At 36.9% G+C, this 25,459-nt stretch overlaps 1 protein-coding gene across 11 annotated transcripts in view; it reads left to right on the forward strand.

The window, feature by feature from the left end:
* Positions 1-10,722: 10,722 nt before the first annotated feature.
* Positions 10,723-25,459, forward strand: part of KDM6A (lysine (K)-specific demethylase 6A) — a 103,300-nt gene continuing 88,563 nt past the window's right edge. For 6 of the 11 annotated variants that reach the window (XM_014544035.1, XM_014544039.1, XM_014544043.1 and 3 more), the window contains exons 1-2: positions 10,723-10,874; positions 16,480-16,529. The gene's annotated coding sequence lies outside the window, so the exon portion shown is untranslated. Of the gene's footprint in view, positions 10,875-14,151; positions 14,244-16,479; positions 16,530-25,459 lie in introns of those variants that run through there. The other 5 variants (XM_014544044.1, XM_014544048.1, XM_014544049.1 and 2 more) reach the window with 2 other exon arrangements.

Genomic DNA, 25,459 nt, shown 5'->3' on the forward strand with positions numbered 1-25,459 from the left:
GGCCCCTTGAGTGTGGCTCTTCCACAAAATACCATGTGCGGGTGCGCACATACAGTGCGATTGAAACTTCGTGGCCACACTCAAGGGGCCCAAGAGCTGCATGTGGCTCAGGAGCCGCAGTTTGCCGACCACTGGTCTAGGAGATCCGTCTGCCACTAGAACTACAATTCCCAGCATTCCTGGTGCTCCCTGTGATCTTGGTTTTCCCTTCCTTCTCTGTCTCTGTCCCATGGCCTCCCACTCTGCCAAGTCTTTCAAGCCGCCAGCTGTCCCTCTCTGCTCTCCGTCTGGCGGCTTGAGAAGCCAATTTCCCCAAGCTGCTCCACTCTCTGCCCGCTCTCCAGCTCTGCTCTCCGCCCAGCGCCTGTGTATGCAAATTAACCCACCATCTTTGTTAATTTGCATACTCCTGATTGGCTGGTGAACGTAGTGGAGGGATGGTCAATTTACACATTTCTCTTTTATTATATAGGATAGGAGTAATTGTGTTTTTCTGCCACATAGGTGGCTTTGGTTGGTTTATTTTTGTATTTTGTTGTTGCTGATTTGCTTTCATTTGAATGTGTGTGTCTTTTTGAATAATGATAGCTTTTAATATGATTTACAGTAAAGCAAGGTGAAAAACATGGTAAAGAACTGAGGCTAAATCTTCCTGTGGGATGGTGGGAGCAGGAAGTGCTGATCTTATGTGTTGCTTTTCTGTTTGGTTTTGGAGGTAGAGGTGTAGAAGGAGCCAGTGTGTAGAAGTGTAAGAGGAAAAACAACTTATGGAGCTCCTTTGTTTGGAAATGACTTTAGGTCCCTAGGCATGGCCATAGTTGAACAACTTACTGCTCAGAGGCTCTGGAGCCATACTGTTTGAATCCAGCCTCTGCTAGTTAGTAGCTATGTGACCTGGAACACAGGATTAACTTTCTTTATGCCTGGGTTTTCCTATCTCTGAAGTAGAGTCTCCTTATCTCATGGAGTAATTGTGAGGATTAAATGAATAAACATGTGTAAAGTGCTTAAGGTAGTGACTGGTACATATCGAGAGCTCAAATATTAACTGTCAGCACTTGAATTACTAATGCTAAATTTATCTAGTTTGATTTCAGTAGTGTAGTCCCGTGAGAATATTTTTCAGTATCGAAGCATTTTCAATAGTTTGTTTGAAAAGAATGGTACTTAAGGTTCTGTGCTAGTTCCTTGAATGGTACTTACTTACTCATTAGCATCCACTGAATGCAGGGTAGTAGGTCCAGAGAGGCTGAGAAATCCAGGATTGAGAGTGATGCTTAAAATTTTTTATACTGATTTTGTTGTGATGTAAATAAAAGGTGACATATATTAGTTGAAAATTGGAGTGAGGGAGATAGGGTAGAGTAACAGATGTATAAGTTCTTGTATCGTTTCTAAAATGTTAGGTATGGGTAACAGCTAGATTTTTTTTCCTTCCCTTTATGCTTTTTGTATTGTGTTAATGATTATTTCATTAGACTCTTTTTTTTTTGTTTTGAGGACTTTATCTTTTACAAGAATTCTCAAAGGCAGTCAGTTTCTGGCTTCTCAGGAATACTGCTATTCCGTATTGCTCCAGGAACTTGGACTTCCCTATCAGCTTTTGTGGTTTTAGTCATCCAGGTGATTCCAGCTAGGGAGAGGAGAGGTTGAAGCAGAGCATGTGCTTTCTTTATACCCATTTCACTCCGCCACACCTGCAAGGATGGCTGGGGATCCCAGTACTCATTCTATCTAAACATATGCCTAATTAAATTTAGGGATTCTAGTAACAGAGAAGGAGAGGAGATAGGATGATAGGGACACCTAAAATCTGAAGCAAGTTACAGAACAGTGCTTATATAAAATATGTAAATATTAATACGCAAGAGGGGAAAATATATGTGCTTGCACCCGCACAAAATAATCTTGAATATAGATTTTTTTTTTGACATTTATTGCTTCTGGGAAAGGGAACTGGGTGGCTTGGGTCAAGATTGGGAGAAAGACTTTTCACTATAGTATACCCTTTAGAATTGGTGATGTGTCGATTTTAATTTGCCAAAAATAACAAATGAAATTATAAAGAAAATTCTGATATATAAATTCAGGAATAGATATGTCATTAAGAATCAGTAATACTGCCGTAACCGGTTTGGCTCAGTGGATAGAGCGTCGGTCTGCGGACTGAAAGGTCCCAGGTTCTATTCCGGTCAAGGGCATGTACCGTGGTTGCGGACACATCCCCAGTAGGAGGTGTGCAGGAGGCAGCTGATCGATGTTTCTCTCTCATCGATGTTTCTAACTTTCTATCCCTCTCCCTTCCTCTCTGTAAAAAAATCAATAAAATATATTAAAAAAAAGAATCAGTAATACTTGTCTGTAAAAACAATAAAATATATTAAAAAAAAGAATCAGTAATACTTGAGATTATATCATTTAAAGCATGTAACTCTTCCCTCATTAAAAAAAATGTGGTGTGTTGAAATTTCAAAAAATGGTTTAGACTTGGATACTTTTTAAGATGTTTTAAAAGCAGCCAGGCAAAGGCATTGCTGAGTGTCTAGAAAGGAGAAGAATTTTAATTTATGAGACATATTTCTGGAAAGGATATCAACTTTAATGATGCAGACATTTTTAGGGTTTTGGGGGAACAGGTCAGGATAGTATGTTTTAAACATGCTTAAATCCCTTAATGTTTATAAGTAGTCAGCTGCTAAACCATCTTGTATGTCTGTGGCTGGCTTTTAGAAAGTATGGGCAGAACTGCATACTTGTGTTTTATTATTGTCAAACTTAAAAGTTTGGTTTATTTAAAAGCATTGGTACATTTAAAACAGTAGTGATTTATACCTTAATGGAAATGATCCCATATAATAAAACCCTAATATGCAAATCGAACGACCTGCGGAACAACTGGTTGCTATGACACGCACTGACCACCAGGGGGCAGACGCTCAATGTAGGAGCTGCCCCCACTTGGGGCCAGCGAGCAGGCGGCGCCAGGCTGCCAGCAAAAAAACCCACAGATCAGCCCTGATTGCCGGCCAGGCCTAGGGACCCTACCCTATATATTGGGAACAGTCTCTTAGATTTAAAAACTAAAACCTGTCAAGGCTACTGTAACACTGAAAAAACAGGATGATGCAGTGATGACATGCATGAACTCTGGCTTACACATTTTGTAGTCAGTCCTATTCTAACACTTAATTTATGTGTGACAAAGCCAATTACTTAACTTCTCTCTGCTTCAGTTTTTCTACCCATAAGATGGGGAAAATGGTACTACTGCCTCAGAAGGATCATGTTATGTACTACTTTTTATAATCAGGGCAAAAAAATGTAGCTGCCCATACAACAGCAAGATGCCTTTCACCTGTATAAAAAGTATGGTCACTGGTGCATGCAGCATCCCGGATTACGAGGATTGGGCCTAAACCCGAAGGGTCCTGGATTGCAAGAGGGTGCAGGCTGGGCTGAGGGACCCCCCCCCTCCCCGTGCATGAATTTTGTGCACCAGGCCTCTAGTTTTAAATAATAAGATTAATTGTTAGCATCCTGACTTGCAGCTCTTAAGAAATGGAAAGTTTAGGACAAAGAAGAGAGGGTTATTTGAGGACCTACAATAATAAAGTGACATTGCTTTGTTAATGCAAAAAATAATATATTAAGCCACTGTTTTGTGACCATGGGTTGGAATATGGCCCCTCCCCTGAGAAAGCTTACAGGTGAGGGAGGCAGGAAGTACCTAGGAGCCTGATAAAGGGGAGGGGCTTCTGAAAGGGGAGCCATCAAACTAGAACTGTGTTGAGATTCTGTCTCAGGCAATTGTGGTAGGCATAAAAAAAGGGGGGGGCACATCATTGGGGTATGTAAATCTGTATTAATTTATTCTAGCATTTGTATGTCACCAAGCTACTTCAGCCAGCCTTCTGAATTGGGGGGCGGGGGAAGGGGAGGATCACTTGTTTAAGAGTTTCCTATGTTTAACAATTCTAAGATATTAGCAAGTGTCATATTTTAGTTAGGAACTGACCAAGTTCATCATAAAAGACTTTAATGCTTAACATTAAAAATAAATTGGTTACATATCTGTGCTCATGAGTGCTAAACTTTATCAAGGTTTAGAAATAGAGGGTAATGATATTACTGTTCTGAGATAACACATTTTTCAAATAAGAAAAATAAAGCAGATATTAAACACAAATGATATTGAACATTGTGGAAAATGGCACTATAATGGGAGGAAGGCATCCAAGATCTTCACCTAGCTGGGAGGATGTTAGTTCACTTTCCTTTGATTCTATTATTTAGTGATTAACTGTTTATTTTCATTCTCAATGTTTTTCCCAGTAAGTGGTAAGGAGTAAGGATTATAAATATTATAAATATGTAAGCTTACTAGCTGTAAAGAACTATAGACTGTAAGAGTGATTTTTTGTGGAGGGCATTGCTCATCCCCAGTGTAGGATATTCCATTATTTTTTTAGGCTTTTCATTTATAAACATAAGAACTTTTGCTTTCCTAGTATTTAGTATGTGGATTGAATATTCAGTTTTTTTTAAAGCTTTAAAAATTAGCTAGCTATACACTTTCCAGAGCCGCCTGTCTTTAAATTTAAATAAAAATGAAAATTAAATAATCTAAAAATTTAGTTGTTGACTTGCACCAACCATATTTCTAGTGCTCAATTGCCACATGTGTCTAGGGGCTACTACTATATTGGGCAGATTATAGAATACTTATATCATTGCAGAAAGTGCTTTATTGAATGATGATCTAGATACAAATGATTTTTATTCAACTTTTTGATTACCCTCACACTAAAGGTAAGATGAATCCTGGAGGAAAGCATAATAATTTTTTAATTATGTCTTTGTAAGAATAGAAATGGTACAGGTTAATTATGAAAACTCCAGAAAATATAGAGGAATAAAATGAGCAAAATAAAAAGAAGTTACTGTATGGCCTGACTATAGATTTTTTATTTTTAACATTTGTTTTATATATTATAGTCCTTTTTCTCTGCATGTGTGTGTATACACACACACCCTTTATGAGGATGATTTTACTTGTGCATATTTAAAGTTTTTAAAAAGAGCAAGACTGGAAAATAGTTTTTCCTTTTAATGGAAAATAGTTTTGCTTTATAGAAGTTTACCTGAACTTTGTTCTAAATCTAAACTACCTATATGTCTTTTATGTTTATAGTTAGCCTTTGAATAAACATATTATTTAAAATACTGTGTTTAATTCTAGTATTAGAAATTATAGTATTAAATTAGAATTTAATAGTATTAGAAATTATCTCATTATTTTCCTCTAAATGCTCCTTAAAAAATGTTAGTATTTGCTTATATTTAATGTCAGGGCTTACCTCAAACACTGCAAATAAATTCATGATGTTTCACTGTGAAGTGGTGACATAAGGCTCTTGAATAATATTCTGCCTTCTTGTTCACCTTCATCTCATTTGATATTTGGCTGTCAGCATCGTCTTTGATCACTAACATTCCTTGGTAGTTTCATGGTAGCTTTGTTGGATATTACAAGTACTCCTTCACTTATGATGGAGTTACATTCTGATAAACCCATCAGAAGTTGAAAATACCATAAGTCCAAAATGCATTTAATACACCTAACCTACCGAACATCATAACTTAGCCTAGCCCATTTCGACTAAATGCTTATAAGCACTTTTGTAAAAGTAAAAAAAAAAAAATCATAAATTGAACCACTGAGAGTCAGGGACCCATCTGTATTATGAATTTGTTAATGAAGCCTGAGTATATGGATAGGTGAATTTAAAATGTGCTCATTCTCATTTTTACCTGTTGTTATGTTTCACACAGTCAGAATTGTGTATAGTATTCATTTAATATTATTTATTTATATATCTTTAAAATATATTTTTATTGATTCAGAGAGGAAGGGAGATGGAGAGAGAGATAGAAACATTAATGATGAGAGAGAATCACTGATCGGCTGCCTCCTGCATGCCCCCCACTGGGATTGAGCTTGAAACCTGGGGATGTGCCTTGCCCGGGAATGGAACCATGACCTCCTGGTTTATAGGTCAATGCTCAACCACTAAGCCACACTGGCTGGACTATACTATTCATTTTAGATATGTTTCTTTGCTGTATAGGAAATGAAAGATAGGCAATAGATGATCATGGTAATAGCATCAAGATATGGTGACAAGATGAAGTATAGGATGTTGTCATGTTTTAGCTTAAGTTATTAAACAAAAGTTCTTTGTGTTTGTATCTTGAATCCTTTTTTTTTTTTTTTTACCATGAAACCATATTTGCTTGTAAATTTAATGCTAATCATCCATAGGAAATTGTCAGAGGAGTAGGAAAAGTTTCTAAGTATCTTAGTAAGAGTTTTAAAAAAATAAAGACCACTTTTAATGAGTGCTTTATTTAAATGTCATTGATAGCTTTAAAAAAGTCACTTATTTAATGTAAAATTGAGAATTGTTATTCTGTAGCCCGATAATTTTATAAATTTCTCTGATATTAAAAAACACTAGAATAAATTGTATTTTTGTACTCTTAAGCATCAGCCAGATAGGATTAGTATATGACTTAAAGAAGTTTTTGAAATTTCATGCCTCCAAATTATAGTAATTTCTTAGACTTCAGTGTAGCATCCAGACTCTTAATTATAAGGAAGCACAATGATTAATTTCAGTGATTGTGATTTGGTACACATGCACATTTAGATAGCTAGGAGTGGAATAGGAACTGAAGACAGTCTTGTTATAAATGTTAGGGTTCAAGGATAGTAGAATCACCCCAGATTTGCCTTGTTTTAGGATGCCTTTCCCATATGTGCTTTGTACAGGTAAATTTTAAGATATACATTTTGAAATTCTCAATGGCTTTACTTTACAGGAGAAGAAAAATCAAGGCATTTTAAGTGGGTGTTTGCTCCACATTACATTTTCTTATCCCATCAAAAGCTTTTGAAGAGGTGGTGAAAGCATTTTTTGATAATGGAAGCTATTCTAGTTCCTTTCTTTGTGGGCACTAAACCTGGATTTGTACCCAGAGATTTGAGAAATCATGCATATTTTCTTTTTTTAGTGACTCTAGGACACACTATAACAACATTGTACAGTAAACTGTTAGGGAAATTTTGACAATTATTTTGAAGCTTGAAACAGTCTTGAAAGAGTAAGAGCATTTTTTCCTTATCTAAGGAGAAAGTAAAGAACGTTATTAAGTACCTATGGAGTGCTAAGCATTGTGATAAACCCTTGAAGTTTTCCTTTAAAAAAATTTTTTTTTATTTTTCAATTAAAAGCGACATTCAATATTATATTAGTTTGAGGTGTACACCCCAGTGATTAGACATTATATAACTTACTAAGTGATCACCCCAATAAATATCTTACCCACCTAACATAACTATTATAATATTATTGACTATATTCCCTATGCTGTACTTTACATCCCCTTGACTGTCCTGTAACTACCAATTTGTACTCCTTAATCCCTTCACCTTTTTCACCCTTCTCTACAATCCCCCCTCCCATCTGGCATCCATCAAAACGTTCTCTGTATCTATGAGTCTATAACTGTTCTGCTTGTTTGTTTATTTTGTTTTTTAGAGTTAATTGTTAATTGATATATTTATTGCCATTTTATTCATATTTTTAATATATTTTTTCTTTCTTGTTTTCTTCTTAAAGAAGACTTCTTCTTCTTAAAATAGACCCATTTCATGTTATGTTGGCTTGGTGGTGATGAACTCTTTTAAAGTTTTCTTGTCTGGGAAGCTCTTTATGTGTCCTTGGATTCTAAATGATGGGTTTGCTTGGTAGAGTAATCTTGATTGTAGGCCTTTGCTTTTCATCACTTTGAATATTTCTTGCCACTTCCTTCTGGCCTGCATAGTTTCTGTTGAGAAATCAGCTGACAGTCTTACGGGAATTCCCTTGTTGGTAACTAAATGCTTTTCTCTTGCTGCCTTTAAGATGCTTTCTTTGTTTTGAACCTTTTGCATTTTAATTATGGTGTGTCTTGGTGTGGGCCTTTTTGGGTTCATCTTGTTTGGGACTCTGTGCTTTCTGGACTTTTATGTCTATTTCCTTCACTATGTTAAGCAAGTTTTTCTATCATTTTTTAAAATAGTTTTTTGATTTCTTACTCTTTTCCTTCTGGCACTCCATAATGTGAACGTTGGTATGCTTGAAGAGTTGTCCCAGAGGCTTCATACACTATCCTTGTTTTTTGGATTCTTTTTTCTTTTTGTTGTCCTGATTGGGTGTTTTTTGCTTCCTTATATTCCAAACTAGTGGCCCGGTGCACAGATTCATGCACATTGAAAGAGAATTAATTAGAAGAAATATTTTAGTATCGCTATTCACCCTTTCTCTATAATAGAAGTGTCAACCAAATTCACGATTGACAGTGACAGAGTGTGATTGGCACCAGCGAGAGCTTCACATGTATTGCGCTTGTGCGAGTCAATGTTTATTTTTAAATTGCCAGTGTGCATCATATGTACTGGATGGTTGGACGTACGTATGGTCGGCCACTTAGCCTTTTATATATATAGATAGCTGTTTTGATTCTCAGATTCATCAACTCTACTATTGATTCCCTTTAAAGTATTCTTCATTTCAGTTTGCATATCCTTCATTTCTGACTGGTTCTTTTTTGTGGTTTCCTTGTCCTTTTTTATTATGTTGAAGTTTTCACTGAGTTCATTGTTCATCCTTATAACCAGTGCTTTGAACTCTGCATCTAGTGGATTGCTTGTCTCCATTTTGTTTAGTTCTTTTTTGGAGTTTTGTTCTGTTCTTTCATTTGTGACATGTTTCTTTGTCTCCTCATTTTGGCAGCATCCTGGTGTTTGTTTCTGTGTATTAGAGTTGCTATGTCTCTCAGTCTTGGTTGAGTGGCCTAAAATGTAGTAGGTTTCTTGTAGGGTCCAGTGGCACAACCTCCCTAGTCACCCAAGCTGGGCATTTCAGGCCTGGGACACTTAGACATATGGGGCATGCCAAGGCCAAGGGCAGATGCTGCTTGTTTGAGAGATCTTAGGAAAAGTCTGTAGCCTGAGCCAAGATAGGCCATTGGTATGGAAAAGCCACTGGAAACAACTTGGGTGGGCCTGCAAGTTGGATGGGGTGGGGGTCTCATGGAAAATCACCAAGACAGGGCGAACAGTGTTAGCCAGGTTGATGGAGACTCAGATATGGCTCCCGGCTATTGGCTTTGTGTGAGAAGGGCTCAGAAAAGGAACAGTGGCCTCTGCCAGCACTTCTGTTTGAGAGAAAACCACCATCCCAGACCTCGCTTTGATGCCAGACAGTTCCTGGTGCCCTTCGAGCTACTGCCCCAGCAATGTAGCTCAGAGGGCTTGAGTCCGAGTAAGTCCATGTGCCAGCCCATTAAGAGGAAGTCCATTAAGAGCCCTCCTCGTCTCACACAATCGCAATCCCAGCTGGTTTTTACAGCCAGAAGTTGTGGGGACTTCTCTTCCTGGCACTGGAACCCTGGGCTCAGGGGCCTAGTTTGGGTCTGGGACCCCTTATTTCTCAGAGTGAACCTCTGCAGCTGAGATATCCCTCTTGATTTTTATCCGCCACATGTGGGACCGGCCTGTTCCACATCTCCATCCCTCCTACCAGTCTGGATGTGGCTTCTTCTATATATCCTTAGTTTTAGGACTTTTTCTGTTCAGCTGGATTTCAGACGGTTCTGAATGATAGTTATTCTATAGTTTATTTGTAATTTTGATGTGGTGGTGGGAGGATGCAAGTACTACATTTACTTACCCCACCATCTTGACTGGAAGCCCCTGAAGTTTTCTAATTTTATTACTTTTGCCAGCCCTTTGAATGTTATTAATACACAAAAAAGAGAAGCTAAGTTCCCCAGGCTCTTCTGTAGCTAATGATAACTGGAATATGTCAGAGTCCAGAATTATCTTCTTTCCATTGCTCATTTTCTCATGCAGTCCCTTGGATTTTTTTTAAAGATAAGCTTAAAATATTGTTTCTTGTTTTTTGTTTTGTTTTTTCAGGGAAGGAACAGTGAGAATGAATGCAAATGCATGTATAGTAGTGGGGGGAAGGATTAGGAGTAGAATTAGAGTTGGTGGGTTTGATGTATATCATGAGGAGACAGTTGAAAGGCAATTTATGGCAGTTTAAACTGGTAGAGGTTATGGCAAAAAGTAGCTGTTAAGTATAAATGGAAGTTATTAATATTACTCTGGTGATTCTATGAATTGTTACATAACTTAATAAAGTTCTTTCCATTTGTTGGAAAGATGGATATTATTTATATCAACAGAGACCATAGTAATAATTTAGATTTATAGCTTATGAATAAAATTATCAGAGTGCTCCTACATTATCTTATTTGGCAAGCATCTCCATTTTATAGATAGGAAAAACTCTTATGTAATAACTAGTGGCTCCTTTAATAAGCACTTAGGTATTCTAAAGAGTGCTGCATTCACCCTGGCCTTGTGCCTCTTGTGCACTGGAGGGTCGTGGGTTTGATCCCTGGTCCAGGTGTGTATGGGAGGCAGCTGATCAAGGAATCTTTCTCACTTCAATGTTTCTTTCTCTCCCTTCCCCCTTTTCAAAATAAAATAAAATAAAATAAAGAATGCTACATTGAGTATGTCTGAGGTAGAAGTGAAATAAATATATTGATTTCTTGGATAATTAAATGGAAGATGTGTGCATTATGTCAGGAAGGAAATGCATTTTAGGGTTTTGTCTTTTTCTTAAATGTTTGTATTTTTTATTTCTAGGCTGTTCGCTGCTACGAATCTCTAATCTTAAAAGCTGAAGGAAAAGTGGAGTCTGATTTCTTTTGTCAATTAGGTCACTTCAACCTCTTATTGGAAGATTATCCAAAAGGTAATTTTTCCCCTTGTTAATTACTGTTTGATTTATATATGTGTTTAAAATAATTGTGAAGTTTGTACCCTATCTTTATCAAGGGTACTACCAGTTTTACTTCTAAGAAATTGTAAGCTTATGAACATTCTAAACGAGAAAAAGAAAAAGAAAAAAAGCAGGATAGATGGAAATGTGAAGAATTCATGTAACTCCATGTAAATTATCTATAGACCGTTCAGTTAAACTTATAGCCACCTACATGTGCACTACCGTTTTGTTCTACCTTATGAAAGATTCCTGCCCATCAAAGGTTGTACCATTGTAGAAAGTGAGCCATTGGTAGACACTTTAGAAAAATAACACAAACTCAGCATTTCTCTTTTTTTATCCTGGCTATAAAATTTCCATTTTAGCTAGACAATATTTGAACAAAAATGTGATATGTAGCCATGTTATTTATTGTAAAGGTAAATAACACAGAGAGATGATCAGATATGAGCATTGGTTAAAACAAGAGTTTTATTCATTTGAAAATTTTTTTCCTATAAGAATTAAAGTGAGTTAAATAACTGGAGGTAGTCCCCCAAGATGTGTCCTTTTTATTTTACTAAACTGCTGATCCCCCAACCATTACTCACTTAGGAAGTTGAAAGCACCCCCAAATATTATCTCCCTCAATACCAACGACAAAATCTATAGCAAAAACTGCATCTTTATAAGCAAAAACATTTTAACCTTTGATCGTAGTAAACATCTTAATGTAGAGTGGTTGGATTTATTATGCTTGTTTCCACATACGTGTTTAGTGGGCAGAACAACTGGTAGGTTATTATAGGGCTAGAGTGAAGGATTGCTGGCATTTAGTGTTGATGTTTTATTATGCCACTTTTGTGTTAAGTCAAGTGAACATTTTCCTAATGAAAATGCAATTTTAGTTTGAGACAGGTGTAATGTATGAATTTTGGAGTTAGGCGTGCTTGCTTGCTTGCTTGCTTGTTTTTTATTATTTATTTATTTGTTTGTTATTTGTTTGTTTGTTTATTTATTTATTTATTTATTTATTTATAGCAGCTCATCTGTATTGTTTACCATTAGCTGCATTACCATTAGCAGATTATATATACATCCCAGGGCTTCTGTCTTCTAATCTATAAAATGAGGGGAGGAATTCCTAAAAATTTTATGATCTGCAGATGGTATACTTTGATTATCATTTCTGTTATAGATTTATTCATTAAAATATTTTTTCTGTCATTTTAGATGAATTTGAAGCAGAAGGAAAAAAAGCTTTGTAAAATTTTAACCTTTCTTGTTGATAACATGTATAGTCTAAAAACATTGCTATCACTTAATTAGGTCATTTAGCTTCTAGGAATTTATCCTGAAAAAGTAATTGGTCTAGGTTGGATTCCTCTAGAGCAGTGGTTCTCAATCTGTGGGTCACGACCCCTTTGGGGGGTCGAACGACCCCTTTCACAGGGGTCGCCTAAGACCATCGGAAAACACATCTATAATTACGTATTGTTTTTGTGATGAATCACTATGCTTTAATTATGTTCCATTTGTAACAATGAAATTGGGGGTCACCACAACATGAGGAACTGTATTAAAGGGTGGCAGCATTAGGAAGGTTGAGAACCACTGCTCTAGAGGGAGTTTACATACAGGATGTTTAGAAAGGAATGCCTTTAGGATCAACACCTGTGGAAGGTGGGGATGGAACTAAGATTGGACAGAGGGAGATAACTTCTGTGACAGCCTTGGCCTACTCCATCGGGAGCTCTGGAGCTAGAATAGATGACTAGGCCTTTATCTTCCATCCATTCGATAATGGATGTGGGCCAGCCTGGGAAGGACTGTGACTTCAGCAAGGAAGCTCTCTGCAGCTAAGGCAGTTCACTGCTAGAGGCTGTGTGCATGTAGGATTCCCAACAGTCCTTTCTTCAAGTGGGATTTGAGTGGTTTTTCATTGTCTTATCATATCTCCTCACTCCTGACCTCAAAGCTAACCCATTGACCTCAGCTGAACCAAACAGCTGATGGAGCTGTTAAACTGCCTTAAGCCATGGAGATGGTGCAGTGATTTCTCTTCTTTGGGTTGGAGAACCCTGGGCTGAAAGGCAAGCATATATATTTTTGTGAATATATGTGATGGAGCCTCGGAGCAGTGTAATTAATAGAATTATATGTAAATATCAAGTAAATATGTGTGGCACATTATATGAGAGGGTAATCACTAAGTTAGTTACTTAGAAAATCAAGTAGCAAATTACCTCAACATATACAGCAAAATCACAAAAAGATAGAAGCCACGAGGTAAGAGACTAGGGGGATGGATAGTAGGAGTTTTGGAAGTTAAAAAAAAATAGTTGAAGGAGATATAATAATTAATTATTGCTGATATTAGTATGAAAAACTAAAAAGTAGTTTTTTTCTGGTTTGTTTAAAAATAGTTTCTTCCTGGTTTGTGGTGAATTAGAAGCTTTCCCTGAAATTCCAGCCAGTGATAGATTTTCCTTCCTCAAGTAATTGGTCATTTGTTGCATTGTCTGTCACTTTTGGGCAAAATAGGTTTTCATTGTTTTAGTTCCTCAGTAGTTACAATTGGCGAGGACAAGTTACTTACATTCCAAGCGTTGTTAATGTGGGGAAGTCTTAAGTCAGAGTTGGCGCTCTCTCTCTTTTTTGTCTTTCTTGATTGGAATGACAGTACTCCATCTTGAGATATATATAGTATAAGAACAGAAAGTACATATTTTTTCAATAACTTTGACGTTGGTTTCTTTAAGAATTATCAACTTTTTGATTCTTGCATGGTTCACTTATTGCTGTGGCTGTTGGAAGTAAAGGTTGTGATTCTTTTAAGAATCTGCTCTTTGTTTAAGCTTCTTTCAGATAGTCATTGGGAATTAGTTTGTATAGCATATATGTTTGCGATACAATGCAAATTGACTTTTGAAATAAAAATGATATAAAAATCCAGAACATTGACGTATACTGACATAATATCCACAGAATGAATATTATGTATCTCTGAAAACTGATACAGTTTAAGGTGATTGTTTCATGTTTTCATTGCATTCACAGTTACTGCACCCTATGTTTCCATATAACTTCATAAATGTATTTTTTTTTAACCACTAATACCTTCATTCACTTTCTTTGCAATTTGAGAACCACCAATTTTCTTCAGTCTACTCGTGGCCTAGAGTTAGAAAATATAATTGAGAAATAACTGCAAGTAAGCACAATAGTGACCATACCGAGGTTGGTAGAAGCCTGTGTCCAGTCAACAAGCAAACGTTACAGTAGCTTTAAGAACCAGGGAGCTGGTGGCAGAACATATTGAAGGAACACAAAGAAGACACCTACTTGGTGTCTCTTGTGGTAAGCCAAATGTGAGACACAAAGACCTTGCGTATGTTATTTTAATAATGACAGAGAAGTATTAAATCTTAGATTTCAGTAGATGTATTAGTTTGACTTGAAGACCTCAGTGAAAATACTGACACAGGAGTAAACTTTTCTAATTTCCTGTTTGCTCCTCTCTATAATCTGAAATCTTTTCAGACTTGTGGAGAGAGGAACATGGGATCAAAGGTCTGTTGTGGTAGATGCTGTCCAGAGGTTTTTTCAAATGTTAATATATATTAATGCTATATATATAACGGAAGGTGTGCTTTAGACATAAATTTGAAAAGGTAGAAAGCTGACTAGAGAGCTAGGCACATCAGTCATTTATATACAATGAAACAGTTAATATAAGCTGTCTGAGATAGCATTTATCCCGAGGTATAAATACAGTTTTTCAGTTCAGCCACAGAAAAACAAAGAAATCTACTGACTTAATAACCTTAGGCAACCACAACCTGTTCTGGCCTAAAGATGGCAGTCAGTGCAACTGACAGATTTTATGTGTTGTTCTTTCCTTTCTTCCCTTTCATACCCATAGACTCAACCACTAGCAGCTAACCTGCCTATAGTGTTACACATTGGGCTAGGGATGAAAAGAGAAATGCTGAGTTCTGCCTGAAGTAAATGTATGGTCTAATATATAATATAGGAGTATAGATTGAATTTTAAATCCTTTTCTTTATTGCATTTATAGTGCATCTAACTGTGAAGAAGGCTCCCTTTTTCTGGCAAAGCTATCACCCTTAACCTACAGTGTGGTTTCTTTTCTTCCTTGTGCTGTCTGTATGGACTTGTCACTAGGCATGCTTTCTTTCTCTTCTTTTGACAATCTTAACTTAGAGCCATAATATTTCCAAGCATGTTCAAGTCTCTGTCACCTACTAAATCTTTATCCCTTTTTATTTCCTCACTCTGTTTCTATAGATCTCTATTTTATTTAATTCCAAATGAGTTGTAGTATGGCTTTGGATTTTTCTTTTTATTCTTCAGTTATACCGTATGCCCCCACCCCCCCTTTTTTAATCTTTACCCCATGACATGTTTTTTTAAATTGAGAGAGAGAGAGAGAGAGAGGAGAGAGAGATTGGTTGACATCTTTATGCCAAAAAGATGAACATTATTCAGATAAGTTACTTATTCAGATACGTTATGTTTTGGCTAATGCTTCTCTAATTTGAATATATTCAGAAAGTTCTCTATGTTATTCATATGTATTTAGGCGCTTGACTGATAGACTATGAAAACATTAGGAATGGAGTTTTAGAACATACTTATTTCCATTTTCTGCTATTATACTCTTTGAAAATCTTATTTGAAAATCTAAGAGTCATTTTTAAAAATTGAGGAATAATTGAAATATAACATTAGTTTCAGGTGTATAGCATTTGGTATTTGTATATATTGGGAAATGATCACAGAAAATATAGCTAACATCCATCACCATACATAGTTACAAAATTTTTTTTTCTTGCGATGAGAACATTTAAGATTTACTCTCTTAGCAACTTTCAAATATAGTTATGTTGTACATTACATCCCTATGACTTATTTATTGCTCATCAGTTTTTTAAAAAGTGATCTCTCTGCCAATTCTAATATGTATATATAACTTTTTGTTTGTCTTTTAACCTCCTCCTCACCAAGTTCTTAGATTGATAGGAACTACTTTAATTTTTTTTCTGAGCCCTTTATACCTTGAGGTAGATTTAAGGGTATAGGATATCCTATTTTGGAATTGAGTTGGAGTAAGATAATTCTGAGGTGGATTTCTTATTGATTGTATGAAAGGAAGCTTCACAGACAAAATAACTCTTTTGCCATTTGAGGTTTTTGAGCTCTTAGTCATTCTTGTAAGTTAAAGATCCCTTGTGAAAACAAATAACCTAGCATATTCTGGAGTAGCGTTGGGAAATCTTAATTCTCTTACTAGATTTGGTCTCCGTGGAAGGTCAAGTGATGAAAGAGATAGCCTAGATTCTGTTCATGTATAGGTCTGACATGTGACCATGGTTTTACAACTTTGAACTCTATATATTTGACAATGAGTGTGTGTGTGTGTGTGGGAAAAATTCTAAATTTTCTAAATTATTTCATCTTAACTCTGTCTGCTGGGAGGTGGGTTTGGTGGGAAGTTTGTTATAATGTTTCTTGGATTATTGATTTTGAAATAGGACATAATTGTGACTCATACTTACCTTTCTCCTTTCAGCATTATCTGCATACCAGAGGTACTACAGTTTACAATCTGACTACTGGAAGGTTAGTGCACATTTGCATGCCTCTTTCTCTGTGTTTTTTTTTGGGGGGGGGGGGGGGTAGGGAGAGGGATTGGAAAAGGAAAAATGAGTGTTCTTTTTGCTCTTTTGTATGAATCACTTTGTATTTTATTAAAAGAATTAGATTACTCTGACACAATCTTTTGGCAAAGATGACCGTAAGCATGAGAATTTATAATTTAAAAATATAGAAAGAGAGGGAGAGGGAGGGGGGAAGAGAGAGAGAGAGAGAGAGAGAGAGAGAGAGAGAGAGAAAGAGAAAGAGAAAGAGAGAAAGATCGTTGTGAGAAACATTGATCGGCTGCTGCATCTTGCACACACCCTGTGGGAATTGAGCACAGAACCTGGGCATGTGCCCTTACCGGGAATTGAACCAGCGACTTGGTGCATGGGACGATGCTCAACCAACTGAGTCACAACTGCCAGGGCATAAGTGTGAGAATTTAAAAGCAAGCAAGACCAAGTTGCAACAATATTCTTTATCAGGCTGAAAAGGGAAGGCATAATGGGACAGTTATAATGGAAATCTTTCTTGGTATATTCTGTCTATAATTGGAGTTTGGAGGACAATGGAACCTAACCATTTTTTAAAAGACCTACCTAAATGAAGAATTGTGCACAGCAATGACCATTTATTTTCTTAGTTTAAGCTGTGCATAAAGTCACTGGGCAGGTTAATCTTTTACATCATGTATACTTTTATGTATAAATTTATTGACCAGTGGGGTTTCTTTATCTGAATTGACATTTCAGATTTTTAAAATGCATTTTAGTAACATTTTTTTAATGTATTGAAAATGCCTGCTCTAGTCTGTGGCTTATCTTTCTTTTAAAAAGTTAATTGGAATATAATTTACATACCATAAAACTCAACTGTTTTAACTATGCAATTCAGTGACTTTTAGTAAATTTCCAGAGTTGTGCAACCATGCCCATCTCCTGGCAAGTACTAATCTACTTTCTGTACGTCTATTTTCAGGATATCCTATTTAATAATAGACAAACATGGTAATTGACTATACCTTCGCTACGCCTCCCATTGGCTAATCAGTGCGGTATGCAAATTAACCGCCAACAAAGATGGCGGCTAATTTGCATACTGCGGGCAGGGCGGGACAGAGCCATCCCGCCTACCCTGCTGCCATCCTGGGCGGGGGTGGGAGGGGGGCGGTGGTCCCCTGTCCGGGCCTGCTATCTGAGACCCGGGGTGGTGGGTGTTCATGTGCAACCCAACCCGGGCGGCGCCCCAACCCCTGGATCGGCCCTGCCGTGTGCGTGACCCGGGGAGGCGGGGCAGGCACTGAGGGATCGGGCCTGCCATCTGCCACCCGGGGAGCGGGCCTAAGCCAGCAGGTGGTTATCTCCCGAGGGGTCCCAGACTGTGAGAGGGCACAAGTGGGGCTGAGGGACCCCTCCCCCCCCCGCCACCACCCCGCCAGTGCCTCTAGTTTCATATAAATGTCATATAACGTGTGGTCTTTTGTGACTTGTTCTTTTCACTTAGCATATGTTTTCAGAGTTGATCCATTTATGGCACATATTAATACGTTATTCCTTTTTACTCTCTAATAATATTCCAATGTGTGGATGTGCCATCACTTCATGGGCACTTAAGTTGTTCCCACTTTTTGGTTATTGTGAATAATGCTACTGTGAGCATCTGTGTACAAGTTTTTGTGTGGATATATATATTTATATCTCTTAGGTAGATAATCAGGAGTGGAATTGCTGGGTTGCAGAATAAATCTATGTTTAAAATTTTTAGAAACTGTTTTCTAGAGTACTGTACCACTTTATAGTTTCACCAGCAATCGTTCCAATTTCTTCATATCCTTGTGAACACTTGTAATTTTTCAGTTTTTTTTAATATTTTTTTTTTTATTGATTTTGGAGACGAAGGGAGAGGGAGAGAGAGAGAGAGAGAGAGAGAGAGAGAGAGAGAGAGAGAGAGAAACATCAATGATGCGAGAGAATCAGCCATTGGCTGCCTCCTGCACACCTGGGCATATGCCCTGACCTCCTTGTTCCTAGGTCGATGCTCAACCACTGAGCACACTGGCCGGGCTGTTCAGTTTTTTAGTGTAGCCATCCTAGAAGATGTGAACTAGTATCTTATTATGTTTTTATTTTGCATTTTCCTAATGACTGATGATGTTGAATATCTTTTAATGAACACATTAGCTATTTATATATATTCTTTGGTTAAGTGCCTGTATAAACCCTTTGCCTATTTTTAAATTTGTTTGTTAAAAAATTAGTGCATTGTATGAGTGTATAAATAAGTGGCACAACATATCAATGGTTCTCTTTCTTTCTCCCTCTTTCCCTTCCTCTCTCTAAAATCAATTTTAAAAAATTAATGCATTGTAAGAGTTCTTTATGGTACACTCCTGTTACAATGAATCACTTATTGGATATGTAATTTGAATTTTTCTTAAGTCTGTGGCTTTTATAGTCACTTCTTGATGTTATATTTGATGGCTTGTATAGCTTGCTTTATTTTTTTAATTTAAAAAAAATATCTTTATTGATTTCAGAGAGGAAGGGAGAAGGGAGAGAGATAGAAACATCAATGGTGAGAGGGAATCATTGATTAGCTGCCTCCTGCATGTCCCCTACTGGGGATCAAGCCCACAACCTGGGCATGTGCCCTTGACCAGAATTGTACCTGGGAACCTTCAGTCCACAGGATGACGCTCTATCCACTGAACCAAACCAGCTAGGGCAACTTGTTTTATTCTTGATAGTATATTTAGAACTGCAAAAATGTTTAATTTTGATAACATCCAATTTTGCAACGTTTTCTTTTATTACTTATGCTTTTGGTATTGTACCTAGGAAATCTTTGCCTACCTCAAGGTCATGATGATTTATTATAGATTATTCAACCTGTTGCTTCAGTATTTTCCTTTACAGATGGCACCGCAATAAGTAGTAAAAGTGTCTTCTCGTGATGTTGTTAGTAATTCTTTGGTATAAAGACTCTTTGGTATAGAGAGTTCTTCATAAGTGGGATTGCTAGGTGGGAGCTTAATTGTTAAATACCACTCCTTTGGGAATATTTATTTCCCTTTGGTCTTAACCTGGAAAGTTTATGTCAGTGGGCTTTTTGCCAATCTGATAGGTCAGAAATGGTGTCTTATTGTTGTTTAAATTTGTATTTTCTTAGTTGTTAGTGAGGTTGTTTTTAAATTGAAGTTTGAAGACTATTTTGTAGTTCTTTTTCTTTGAAATATTTCTGTTGCTCATTTTTCTATTGGGCCATTGTTTTCTTTGTGTGTTTTATATGGCCATATTTTATGTACGAGTTATATTTTTTCCTGTGATATAAATCACAGATATTTGTCATTTGTCTTACTTTGCTTCTGTGTGTTTGTTTTTGCCCATGCAGAAATTTATTTCTTCGTAGTCAAATTTGTCAGTCTTTTCTTAAGTTGCATCTGCATTTTGAATCATAATACAGCTTTTTCCTCATTCATAGGTGTTAGAGAAATTCACCCATTTTTTTCATTTAGTATTTCAATGCTTTTCTTTTCTTTTCTTTTCTTTTTTTAATGCTTTTCATTTTTAATTTAAATCTGTGATCAGTTTGAGATGTATAGTGTGAGGAATTATGCCAACACAGTATTTTGTTTAAAAAAATCTATCTTTTCCTCCACTAATTTGAGATGTTGCCTTAATTGTATACTAAATTTTCATATGCAGTTTTGTATTTGGATTTTCTGGTCTATTTCCTTAGTCCTGTTCATTAATTTATATGCTACTTTACTTACAGAGGTTTTATATGTTTTAATATGTGGTAGTGCTAGGGCACCATTTCCCTATTGTTCTTTTTTTTTTCCTTTTTTTTAGAGTTTCTCTGGCTGTCCTTTAATGGCTTGTTTTTCCAAATATACTCTCTAATTAACTTTAGCCCACAAAAATATCAGGATTTTCTTTCCTCTGGCTTTTTTGAGCTATAATTTACAGTAGTTTACGTGTACAAATTTACTGCATTTCGGCAAATGTATGGGGTTGTGTAACCATTACCACAATTAAGATATAGAACATTTCCATCACTCAGTGTTCCCTTGTGCCCCTGTACAGTTGATTCCCACTTTTGACCCCTGATCTCGGGCAACCAGTTAGTTATCTGCTTTCTCTCCCTCTCTAATTTTTGCTTTTCCTGAACGTCACCCAACTTGATTCAAACGGCTGTATTCTTTGGCTTTGGATATTTTTCATTCATCTTGCCATTTTTGAGATTCATTCATATTGTATGTATTAATATTGTGTTTCTTTTATTGTTAAGTAGTATATAATACTTATACCACAATTAATTTTTTCTTTTATCAGTTGATAGATATTTGGGTTATGTCCACTTTTTGGTCAAATATGAATGAAGTAATGTGAACATTATTTGTCTTTGTGAGGGCATAGGTTTTTGTTTTTCTTGGTATATACACCTAGGATTTGGAAATTCTGGGTCATATTGTCCTCCGCATCCCTACCTGTTACCAGTTCAAGTGAGCTTCTTGGGATGTCACAAGAAGAGGAATTTTCTGAGGCTTGCATTAGAGAATGAATGATACGTATTTGCGTGGAATTAAATTCCCGGGTTTCCAAGGCCCCATCTCCCTCTGTCCCGCCAAGAAAAATGTCCCATGTTGTCTTTAGCCGGGCCAGGATGAAAGCCGTGGCCCAGAGTTTCCACTCCATATCTGCACAGTCCAGTCCAGCACCAGGCTAGTGTAGCTTGTGTTCCCAGCTGCAGTCCATGGCCTGTGGGGTCCACATGGTCCACATGACTATGGAGGGAACACAGGGAAGCAGGAGCAAAGCCAGAGGAACAAGACAGAGAATTCCTTTGTCTGGGAATTATGTATTTTCAAATTTCATGAGCTTGCAGTGGCTTCACACCCTCTAGCCAATTATCTTTGTTTTTGGTTAGACTGACAAGCAAGTACCTTCCCTGTATCATCCTGACTCACTGCTCATGCGCCCATTTTCTCCTTTGTCCAGTCCTTTCCCTCAGTGATCTGCAGGGGATGGACTGGTGGTTCCCTGGGGTGTGTGCAATTGCAGCTTCCTGGTGAAGCTGCCCAGATGGCCATGCTTATAATGTCTGGCCTTCCCTTTGCTTCTTTCCTGTTATTAAATTAATAGCTACCTAATTACAGCGGTCACAATATTGCAGTTGTAGGTTTAAATGCCAAACTGTTTTCCAAAGTGGCTGCAGTGGTTTAGATTTCAATTAGCAATGAATGAGAGTTCCAGTTGTTCTGCATCTCTGCTAGTACTTGGTATTGTCAGTTTTTTTAACTTTAGCCATTCTAGTAATTAAGTGATGGTTTTTCATTTTCTTTTTATTTGCATTTCCCTGATGATAGTGATGTTGAGCATCTTGTATGTGCTATTGGCCTTTTGTAGTCCTTCTTTTCTTAACTACCTATTCATGTCTTTTGCTCATTTTTAACTTCTTTTTTGTCTCATTAATTGAGTTGTATAGGCTCTTTACATACTCTGGATAAAGCTCTTTATCGGGTATATGTTTTAGAAATTTCTCCCAGTCTGTGGCTTGCCTTTTTGTTTTCTTAATTGTACCTTTTGAAGAGTGACTGTTATATAACTTTGATGAAGTTCATTTAATCAGTTTTTTTCTTTTATAGGCTTTGATTTTGTGTTTTGTTAAGAAATCTTTGCCTATCCCAACATTATAAAGTTTCCTCGGCTTTTTTCCCCTAGAATTTCTATAGTCACAATTATTATGTTTGGGTTTATGGTACTTCAAGTTGTCAAGTTGTTCATGATGTGAGATAATCATTAATGTGTGGGTTCCCTCTGCATCCCCCTCGGTCAAATTGATAACTCCGTTCCATCATCATTTGTTGGAAAGACTATCCTTTCAAAATTGAATTACCATTTGCTCTTTGATAAAAATCAATTGGCCATTTAATTTTGTGTGCATTTCTAGATCCTCTTTTATGTTCCAGTTATCTGTGTCTGTTTTTAAGCCACTGTCACCCTGTTTTGTTGCTGTAGTCTTGAAATCAAGCACTGTAAGTTCTCTGTGTTCTTTTTCAAATTGTGTGGTTTTTGTTTGTTTGTTTTGCCTTCCACATAAAGTTTAAAAGCCATTTGTCAATTTATCCTGCTAGGGTTTTGATTGGCACCACATTATTTGCATAAATCAATATGGGAAGAATTTCTACTTTCTTTTTTAAATTAAATCTTTATTGTTGAAAGTATTACATTATTTCAGTAATAATGCATTTACTAATGGTATATCTCACCATTTTTTTAGGTCTTTAATTTCCTTCAGCAATGTTTGATAGTTTTCATTACACGTTTTAAAGTTTATTCTGTTATTTTACTTTTTTGATGTTGTGATTGGAGGCATTGTAAAGTTTATTTTCATTGTTTGTTGCTATTATAGTGGAGCACAGTAGATTATTGTACACTTACTTAGCAGCCTTCTATTTTGATAAGCTAATTACTAGTTCTAGTAGCTTTGCTCTAGATTTCTTTGGATTTTCTATGTACTTCATTATGCTGTCTGCAGTTAAAGGCACTTTTAATTTTTCTTTTCTAATCTGTAGATACACTTTAATTTTTTTGTTGCCTTGTTGGATTAACAAGGAACTTTGGTACAGTGTTGAATATAAAGGAATATTCTTGTGTTATTTCTTATCTTTGGGGGAAAACATTCAGTTTTCACCATTGAATATGATATTAGCTGTAAGATTTTTGCAGATTTATATTGAAGTTCTCTTTTGTTACTGGTTTTACTTGGAGGTTCTTTCCCACTACCCATTTATAATGAATATATTGAATTTGTCAAATTTTATTCTTCATCTATTGAGATCCTATGGATTTTTAAGAACGTGTTACATGCTTAATTACATTGCTTGGTTCTTCAGACATTTTTTTTATAAACCCCTTTTAGTCACATGTGTTATGTTGCTGGCTTTAGTGTAGTAATATTTTGTTAAGGATTTTTGCACTTTTGTTCATAAGTGATGCTACTTTGTCATTTTCTTCTTGTGACATGATTTTTGCATCAGGATAATTTTGGCCTCATAAAATGAGTTGGGAATTGCTGTTTTCTCTGTTGTATGTGTAGGATTGGGAATTATTTCTTCCTTAAAAGTTATGCAGAATTTATTAGTAAAGTCATCTATCTTTTTTGTGTGGAGAGCGAGCTAGTTTTTATTTTTATTTATCTTTATGTTGAAAGTATTACAGATGTGTCCCCCCTCATTGACCTCTTCCACATGACTCTTGCCCCCTCCCCAGGCCTTCACCACACTATTGTCTGTGTCCATGGGTTATGCATGTATGCATATACATGTTTTGGTTAATTCTCCACCCCTTCCCTCTGAGATTCCACAGTCAGTTGCTTCATTGTTTGTCAGTTTATTTTGTTCATTAGATTCAGCATAAAAGTGAGATCATGTGGTTGGTTGTAGCTGGGAATATATTATTATGCAATTAATTTCATAATCTTTTGTCATTAGATTGTAAATTCATTGGTGATAGGGATCTTTCCCTATTTTGTTCACTATTGTCTTCCCAGTGCTGATAACTCTGCTATGGCTCATAATAGGGGCTCAATAAAGGTTTGAATTACATTGTTAACTATTAATGGAAAAATGAAACTTAACTCCTTGCCACAATGTATAAGCTTTAGGTTAGTAGGGACTATGCCACATACTAATTCTGTGTCATTTAGGGAACTGAGCTTAATAACTGAGCTTAAATACTGTGATGTAAAGTGATTTACTTTACTAAACTTTTGGGTATCTGCTATGTCAGGGGTGGGCAACCATTTTTCTGCCAAGGGCCATTTGGATATTTATAACATCATTTGCTTAATATAATTCACTTAATATAAATTTATGTTGCTATGAAAAAAGCTCCTAGATTTATTAAATTTTAAGTCCCGCCTGCAGTTCCCTTGGCAGGGCCAGACCAAATGTTTTCCTGGGCCTTATGGCACGGGGGTGGACATTCCCCACCCCTGTGCTTTGTGGAAGACACTGATAACAGGGGATACACAGATGCTTAGCACTCTTACCTTTGTGGCATTTTTGTCTTAGGTTATTTTATCAAATAACAAAAATATAGTAGTTAAGAGTAAGCTCTGGAGGCAGACCTAGATTCAGTTTCTATGTCTACTACTTAGTACTGTTTCTTTGAGCAAGTTGCTTAGTCTTGCTGATCCTTCTTTCTTCACTCTATAAATGAGGCCTTCTACCACCTTAAAGGGTTGTTAGAACCTTTTAAAAGAAATGTTAGCATTTTGCATAAAATTAAATTCTTACTATCCTAATGTATAAAAACCCTGGGTCTTAAGGACTGATAATGACCGAGGCTTGACCAACTGGAAGTCAGTCCTGCAGTCAGCCCTGGGTTGCCATGACAACCCAGCACTGACTGTTTCCGCTGCAGGTGCGGTGCCCCAGCACTCACTGTTGAGAATGCTGCGAATCAGGGCCAGAGAGACACCTGAAGAGAGAAGCAGGGACTGATCCATTGCCTCTGTGGCAGCTTTTGATCAGCACTTGCCTCTCTCTCCCCTCCCCTCCCCTTCCCTCCCCTCCCCCTTTGTCTCCCTCCCCCAGTCTGGCCAGCAGCCGTGCCTCCATTTCTCTCCAGGCCTCCACCAGGGCTGCTAATCAGCCCCGCCTTTCTGATCAGGCCCCGTTGATAGGCCCAGAGATGCTGACTGGCATAGAAACTGACTAATCAGAATCAAATCTGGGTAAATGTAAGAAGCCAATGGCTGCCTAGGAAGCAGAGCTTTTGATGCTGACTGGCATAGAAACTGACCAGTCAGAACCAAATCTAGGTGAATGTAAGGAGCCAATGGCTGCCTAGGAGGTGGAGCTTTTGAAGCTTACTGGCATAGAAACTGACCAATCAGAACCAAAT

This window comes from Myotis brandtii, unplaced genomic scaffold (genome assembly GCF_000412655.1).
Source record: "Myotis brandtii unplaced genomic scaffold, ASM41265v1 scaffold349, whole genome shotgun sequence".
NCBI lineage: Eukaryota > Metazoa > Chordata > Mammalia > Chiroptera > Vespertilionidae > Myotis > Myotis brandtii.